Source organism: Temnothorax americanus, unplaced genomic scaffold (assembly GCF_048541705.1).
Source record: "Temnothorax americanus isolate GAGA-0224 unplaced genomic scaffold, ASM4854170v1 Scaffold67, whole genome shotgun sequence".
Lineage (NCBI taxonomy): Eukaryota > Metazoa > Arthropoda > Insecta > Hymenoptera > Formicidae > Temnothorax > Temnothorax americanus.
In genome coordinates this window covers 259,625-267,671 of record NW_027509789.1, presented here as the reverse complement: position 1 = coordinate 267,671, position 8,047 = coordinate 259,625, and positions in this window count along the sequence as shown.

Genomic DNA, 8,047 nt, shown 5'->3' with positions numbered 1-8,047 from the left:
TCGCGCATAACGCGTAGGTGCTCCTCGAACGTTTCAGTGGCGATCACGATGTCGTCCAAGTATACGAACACGTGCGGCCATAATTCGGGGCCGAGGATTGAGTCGAGCAGGCGCTGAAAAGTCGCCGGAGCCGAATGCAAGCCGAATGGCATAACCCGGAATTGCATCAGCCCTTTGCCGGGGACCGTAAATGCGGTTACGGGTCGGCTCTCCGGCGCGAGGGGCACCTGCCAGTACCCGTTTTTTAGATCGAGGGTTGACAAGTACCGAGCCCCCCGTAATCTATCTAGCGTCGCGGTGATTTGCGGTAGTGGATACGCGTCTTTTTCGGTAAGCTCGTTAACCCAGCGGAAATCAATGCAAAAACGCGGTTTGCCGTCTTTCTTTCGTACGATCACGATCGGCGAGCTCCAGGCGCTGTGCGACGGCTCGATGATGCCGTCCTGCAGCATTTTTTCGACTTCTGCGTCTATGATCGCCTGCATCGCAGGGTTCCGCGGTCGATACCTCTGCTTAACCGGGCGGTCGGTTTTTACGCGGATTATGTGTTCCCCGCGGTCCGTGGGGCCCTGCACCCCTTCGAACTGCGCGAGTTCGTCTGCCAGAAAACGGCGGAGGCGGTTCTCCTCGGTCGCCGCGTCCTCCTCGTGAATGCCCCCGACGGTGGCTGCTATCGTGTCGGCGCTGGGCGGCGGCGGGGGCAGGATGGCGAAATCCATTTTGCCCCACAGGTCTACGCCTATCAACATGTCGCAGTCCTAGCTTGGGCATGATTTGGAACCGGTGCCAAAACATGCGTCCTTGTACGGTCACGGGGAACGTAATTAAACCCGGGATGTCCGCGCGCGTCCCATCGGCGAGATATACCCGCCCGGTAATTGTCGTGATTGTGAAGTTTGCCGCCAACGTTTCCGCGGTGCTCGCGTTCACGAAGGAGGCTTCGGACCCGGTGTCTAAGAGAGCGTCGAACTGTTTGGCCCGCTACGCGGACGCTCAGGTGCGGACGCGGTTTGTACGTTATGCGGAGGACCGGGGGGCGGCCGCCTCTTCCCCGGCCCGCGTGGCATTTCCCGACGGCGGGTGACAATCACGCGTAAACACGCCGTCCCGCCCACATTGTGAGCAAAACCGTTTGGGTGGCCGGCGGCAATCAAAACGGGTGTGCCCGCGCTGTTTACAGCGCCAGCAACACTCGTGTCGGTCGTATGCGGTAGCGGCGAGCGCGGGTTGCGGGGCGGCAGGCTGTCGCGCGCGAGTCCGCTCTTCGATGCGCTCGAACTCTTCCGCCTGGCGCAGGATCTCGCGCGTCCGGGTGACGGAATCGCGTCGGATGTAGAGCTGGTACCGCGGGTGCATATTATCGTAGAGCGCGTCGAGCCGGTCTTCCTCTGTGAACCCGGTCGCTCGGCGCATCATGGTGAGCATTTCGGTGGCAAATTTGCGGTACGGTTCGTCTGGTCGCTGCATTCGCGTCTGTATTTCGCGAATGAGTTGAGCGCGGTATCGTCGCGGGAGGTAATACTCGCGGAAATCGGCGTGGAAGTCCTCCCAGCCCTGCCATGTGTGCCGGTTATTTCGGTACCAAAGAAGCGCGTCGCCCTTAAGTAACTCCGGAAGCCCCGCCAGTATTTGCGCGCCGGAAATCTGGTACGCGTCTTTAAGTTCCTCTAGCCGCTCGAGAAACGCGACGGGATCTTTGCCATCAAAATGGCACCCCCATTTTCTTATTTGATCCACGACTTGACCGGGGAATCCGGCCGGGCGATCGCTTGCCGCCGGAAAAAAAACTTCGTACGGGGTTGCCGGAGCCGACGGCGGGCCGGTCGTTGTCGGCGCGAGGAGCGATCCCGGCGGCTGTATGACGATCGGAGGCACCGTTTTCGTCTCGTTGCCCCCCGCGGCGTCGGTTCGCGTCATCTCGGGATGATCGGTCGCATGAGCACTCAGGCGTTGCCGTAGCTCGTCCATCGTGCCGCCGGCGTCGAGTTCGCGTCGCGTGAGTTCTTCGATTAGCTCGTTTTTCGGTAGTTTATATATCCACGCTTTGGCCATTGCGTATCCTGGTCTTCTGTCTCTCGGAACGATCAAAACGGTCCCTGTTCGGGCGCCATGTAACGGCCTGCCTTTTGGCTGTTTTTATCGAACGCGGACTAGCTCGCCGGACCAGGAGTTCGATGGTAGGCCCAGAGACAGAAGGCAGTTTTGATACGAAACGTGGTTTATTACAGTGGTTCAATTACAGAGTACGGAAACGCATTCGGTTTATGCGGCGGACGCGGGCGGATTATATGCTATAAGACAGCCGCGATAAGTACAACGCATTCGGTGTATGCGGCGGACGCGAGCGGATTATATTCTATAAGACGGTCGCGATAATTACAAATTTCGGGAGCGCATCTGATTTATGCGGCGGACGCGGGCGGATTATATGCTATGAGACGGCCGCGAGAATTACAACGCATTCGGTGTATGCGGCGGACGCGGGCGGATTATATTCTATAAGACGGTCGCGATAATTACAAATTTCGGGAGCGCATTCGGTTTATGCGGCGGCCGCGGGCGGATTGTATTCTATAAGACGGTCGCGATAGTTACAAATGTCGGGAGCGCATTCGGTTTATGCGGCAGACGCGAATCAGGTGGTCCGCACCGGCGCGATGCGGTACGCGTGCGAACGGGCCTTGAGGCCGGCCAATGGCTGGTCGGCCCGCGGCGCGAGAATCGCGGCGCGGGCGCGTGTGCGTTATCCGGCGCGGTTTCTTTTCTCGCGATATGATCCGGTGTTAATTATGCGGCGCGGAGGTAAGGGAAACGAACGGCCAGGGGCTAGGCTGGTCGATCGGTTGACGAGGAGGTCCGACTGTTCCGGCGGCAAGAACTCTTGTCGAGAGGCCGAGCACGCTCGACCCCTGGTTACCGTGGCAGACGGGGTGTCCCGGGTAGGAAGGCGGTCAGCGCTCGAAAACTCTCGAGCGAGGCACAGAACGCTGTACCCCGTTTCGTGAGCTGGCCTACGAAGCGGAAAGGTACTCGTCTCCGAGGGTAGCGGAGCACAGGTAGCTAAGCTCGGATTGCGAGTGTCGATCTGTCGCGGCGCCGGTATTTTATACTCGCCCGGGTGGTACGCTAGGGAGGGGAGGCCGATTCCCGCGTGAGCCGCGCCGCCGGCGGAGCGGAGCGGGATCGGCGTGGCGGTAAGCGTGCTCGCGCTCGGCGGCGTTCGGCTCCCCTCGGTGTCTGTCGGAGACCCGGGAAGATGTCGGTGCGGCGGAGTGCCGCGCACACGATCGCGGTTCCTTCGTTTAAAAAATAAGGTGGGCGCACCGCGCCCTTTCCTCGCCTGACGGAGATCGTCAGGCGGCATCCGGCAGTTCTTCGCCGGGAATGATGCATGTGTGGGGGTGCATCGTTACAACTCTTTAGTATGTATGTACATACATACATAATATTGAAAAAGACTGAGTTATCCTTTGACTATCATTATTTATTGATCTGAATGTAAATCGTAAATTGCAACGTAATCACAAAAAACGCGTTGATTAACGATGAGTGTTAATAAAAAAAGACCGTATAAACAGTACATATACGAAGAACATAACCCCGAAATACCAGCATCAACGGCACATTCTCGAAAAAAAAAGACATGATCATGTAAGTATATTTTTAAATCATATCCGTAAATTAATTTAATTAATTATAAGTAAATTAATGTACATTTCTTATATATAAATACGTCTGTATACAAACACAAATTGTTGCTGAAATTTCTGTGAATCTTTTTATACTTTTAGTTAAAATTGTCGCCAGATTTTATGTATTTTTCTGTACAACTAATTCATTTTTTTTGGTGTTGTCACAGAGTCAAGAAAATCTTGGTTCGGTTGAGAACATAAAATGTTCAAAGTTGAGCCGAATAGAGGAGATAAATGTAGCTGGAAGTAGCAATGAAGTCGCAATTATACCTATAGTTTCATCCTAGAAAGATTCTGGTTCCGAGGGTCTCCAAAGCAGCGATGGAGAAGTAGATGACATTTCATCGTGCTTAAGTCATGATGAAGGAGATGATAGTTTATTATGTACAGATAACTCATCAGAGTATGAAATTGATTTGGCCTCTGACATGGACGAATATGTGGAAATCCCTATTGCTGATGAAGATCACAATAATGTTATTGATAATGCCGAAGATCATAATCAAGATCCACACATGGAGCAGGTAATATAGGTATATCACCTTACAAAATCGCTAATAACTAGTCAATGAAAAACTACTCAAAACCATTCGGTAATTATGCAGTATAGGGGACCACCCTCCGATGACCTTGACCTTGACATATGTTGTCAAGGTCACCCTTCTGAGTGACCTTCAGAAAGTTTTAGCCCTCGGTCATTGTTCGTTAAAAAGTTATTAACAAAAAAAAGTTTGGCGATCTCACCGATTTTTATGACCTTGATATATGTTGTCAAGGTCATGACCCCCAGTGACCTTCAGTAGGTTTTAGCCGTCGCTCGCTATTCGTTAAAAAGTTATTAACAAAAAAAGTTTGGAAAATATAGCAGCTATTTTGAGTATTGAAAGGCATAAATAACTAATATATACGTGTGTGTGCCTTGCTTTAAAGAAAATCACCAATTCTATAAAGCAGGACATACACACATGTGTGTGTGCCCTGCTTTAAAGAAAATCACAACTTCTATAAAGCAGGACATGGACTCCTCATGGCGAGCGGAGCGGGCGGTTGGCCCGAAGTTAAGAGGGCGAGTTAGGAGGTGTTTTTCGGCAGAAAGAAGGTCGGGGGGATGGAGTAGTGTGGTGGAGGTGGTGGAGGTGGTACGGAGGAGGACGAGGAAGTGGAGGAGACTCCGAGGAGGGCGTGGCTGGAGAATGGAGACCGAAAACCTCAAAGCAAGATTTGGAGGTTAGGATTTGGAGAAGGTAGAGGAAGGGTCAGGGACGTGAGAGGTGAAAGAACGGCGGAAGGCGCGCGCTGTCGTGGGTCGTGAGTCACGGAGAGCGGCCCAAAGGCGGCGCGGCGGAAGCAAATGTAGATGGCGAGACCGAGACGGCGCTGGGTGTCGGAAGCCAAACGGATTAAATAGATGCGGCAGCGCGGGACGGCAATGAGCGAGAGGTGTGTGGAGAAAGCGGAGAGGATAGAGGGCGCAGCAAATAGAAGAAAGTGTGACGGCGGCGCTGGAAGGCAGCTGGGATGGCAGGACTGAGAGGAGAGGTAGGGAAGCAACAAAGTTGGACGCACTGGCAGAGGTGAAGTGTAAAGGAGGAAGGTATACGGAAGGTGAAAGGAAAAGGTGTAAGGGAGATGCGAAGGAGAAAAACCGTGGAGGAGCGGAAGGAAGACTGGATAGGAATAGAGAAGATGGCAGGGATGGGGCAAAGGTCGGAGGAGACAGAGTGGGTGGAGGAGATCAGGAAAGAAGACAGGAAGATAGGGCAGGAAATCAGGGAAGAAATAAGACGGGAAGGAAAAGGCATCAGGAAGAAATTAAAGGAGATTGGAGTGAGGTTGGAGAGACTAGAGGAGGGGCGCTGGCGGTGCGAGGAAAGTGAGGAGCAGGATGAGGAGGAGGAAAGAGAGACAGATGAGAGCAACGGTTGGAGAGGGAGGGAAAAGGAACCAGCAAGGACGAAGAGGAGTAACAGGGGAGTGGCAAGAAAGGAGATGACGGAGGAGGATGGATGATGGACGAGGATAAAGCGGTGGAGGCGAGAGTATGGATACGGACAAGGACGAGGGCCATAGGAAGAAAGGAGAGCAAGAGGGAGATGGGAGGAGCGGGGACGGAACAGGGGGGAAGGCGGCGAGCGGGAGGAGGGAGAGGAAGGAGAGAGGGGAGGAGAGCAGTGGCAGAAGGGAGGGAAGCGGAGAAATGACAGAAGCAAGGAAGACGGAGGGAGATGGCTGGAGTAAAGAGGAGGGGAGGGAAAAGGAAGTGGGTTTTTGTTTCAGAGCGAAGACATAATAGGAAGGAGGGAAGGCGGCGAGCGGGAGGAGAGAGAGAGAAGGAAGGAAAGAGAAAGAGCAGTGGCAGAAAGGAGGGAAGCGGAGAAATGGCTAAAGCAAAAAAGGCGGAAGGAGATGGATAAATGAAAGACGAAGGGAGGGGAAATAAATGAAATGTAAGGTCGCATATGGCCAGGCGCGTAAGGGAGTGATTTGTAAGAGGTTTGGGTACGTTCCTCATAAAAAACGCCTTGTAAACCCTACGGGGATACACAATAAATCTACATACATATAAAGCAGGACATACACACATGTGTGTGTGCACCTTGTGGTGCATCGCGAGCCTCGCGGATATTTTGCGTCGCGAGCGCGGGCAAATATCGTCGCGCCTGCTCGAGGAAGAATCTCGCGAGCGCGCCATTGCGTGGCGTTGCATATATTGTGTCGTGCGTGTGCGAATCATTGATGTCGAGTCTGTGAGAATTGTCATGTCGGGTGGATAAGAATCGTTCATGTCGTGCGTATAAGAATTGCCGTGCGTTCGGAATCGGGGGATTAAGACGGGGGGGGGGGATTGGCGTTACCGCGTGGTCGCGCGTATCCAGACCGAGATTGCGGGGCTCGCTTAAGAGCTTCGTTCGCGAAGGGAGTCTCGCGGGCGTGAACGTCACGCACTCCGCGCGTGCTAACGGCCGATCCGATTGCCGCGTTGGTACCGGCCATTCGAGCGATATCCGGCCCTGGTTTCCCGATACGATTTGTTCGCTCATTATGTGAAATATATCTAATTACTGTTGTTCATCGCCGAGTTTTATTTTGTGTGTCGGTTGTGTCAGGCTCGTTCTCCACCTCCACCTCTTTCGCTCGGACTTACTCCATGAGCTCGCGACGAGGCCATTGAGGCTACGGTGAGCATTTATTGCCGAGACGTGGTGCGCGTCTATAATCGCACCTGGCGCCCAATCGCAAGGTATCGTCCAAGACCTTAGATACAGAAATTACGGTAAGGAATCTGACCTCGGTATCCCCATTTGAGCTATCGTCTGGCGGTAAGTCAATCCAATTGCAGCCGCGCTCCTTCGGCTAGCGAGACCGAGGGAAATCGGGTTGCAATAGTTATAATGTAAATTAATGTATTTTGTAGTAAATAAAATAATATATATTAAGCAGATATGTCAGATTCTTACGTATTTATATTGCCCAATATATATATTATTGTAATTATTTTTTGATCATGTAAAAATGATGTATAATAATAATTACACTATGCATGCATATCTGTATATATTATTTAATTTTAGAAATATTTTACTGTTTTATGATGTCAAAATGGCGAATACCCTGCAATGTATACACACTGACATTTTATATTTTTTAATATTTATTTACTTATATATAAAATATGAAATTAAATAAATTTCAAACAATATTTATAGAAATAATGTATATACAGCTGCGCATTAAAGGAAAAGTATACTATATATATGATAAGACTCGCTATTTCAAATTTCATGGATTACTGGTAGCATTACGTTTAATACACGCGTGTAGTAGTGTATTACACATTTTGTAGATTACATGTGCAGTCTACTACACAAGTCACTTACCACACATGTAGTATATTACACGTGTAGTGGATTACACGTGTAGTGGATTACACGTGTAGTGGATTACACGTGTAGTGGATTTCACACTTCAAGATTAGACGTGTATTCCATATTACAGGGATTTCAGGCACTAAAGTATTTACAGCGTGTAATAACTACAGATTATTGTGTTCCTTTCTGTGATAACTACAGGGGATCTTGTAGTAACTACACAAGTGTAATATTTACTGACTGTAGTTTCTTTCCGTGAGGGACACGCGGTTATGACGAGATGGCGGTATCGCGTCTCGTGGCGCGGTCGATAACAATTCTTGATCATGGCGTCTATCGCTATGACCGACCGTGGGGGCTTCCCCCTCGTCCTCATCACAATATAACACCGTGTCCTGCTAACTTCTTCATCACTAACGTCTTCGTCGCTATCTTCATCTTGTGTGCCCGCCCGCAATCTCACGCAGCGTCGCTTTCAGCCCCGAC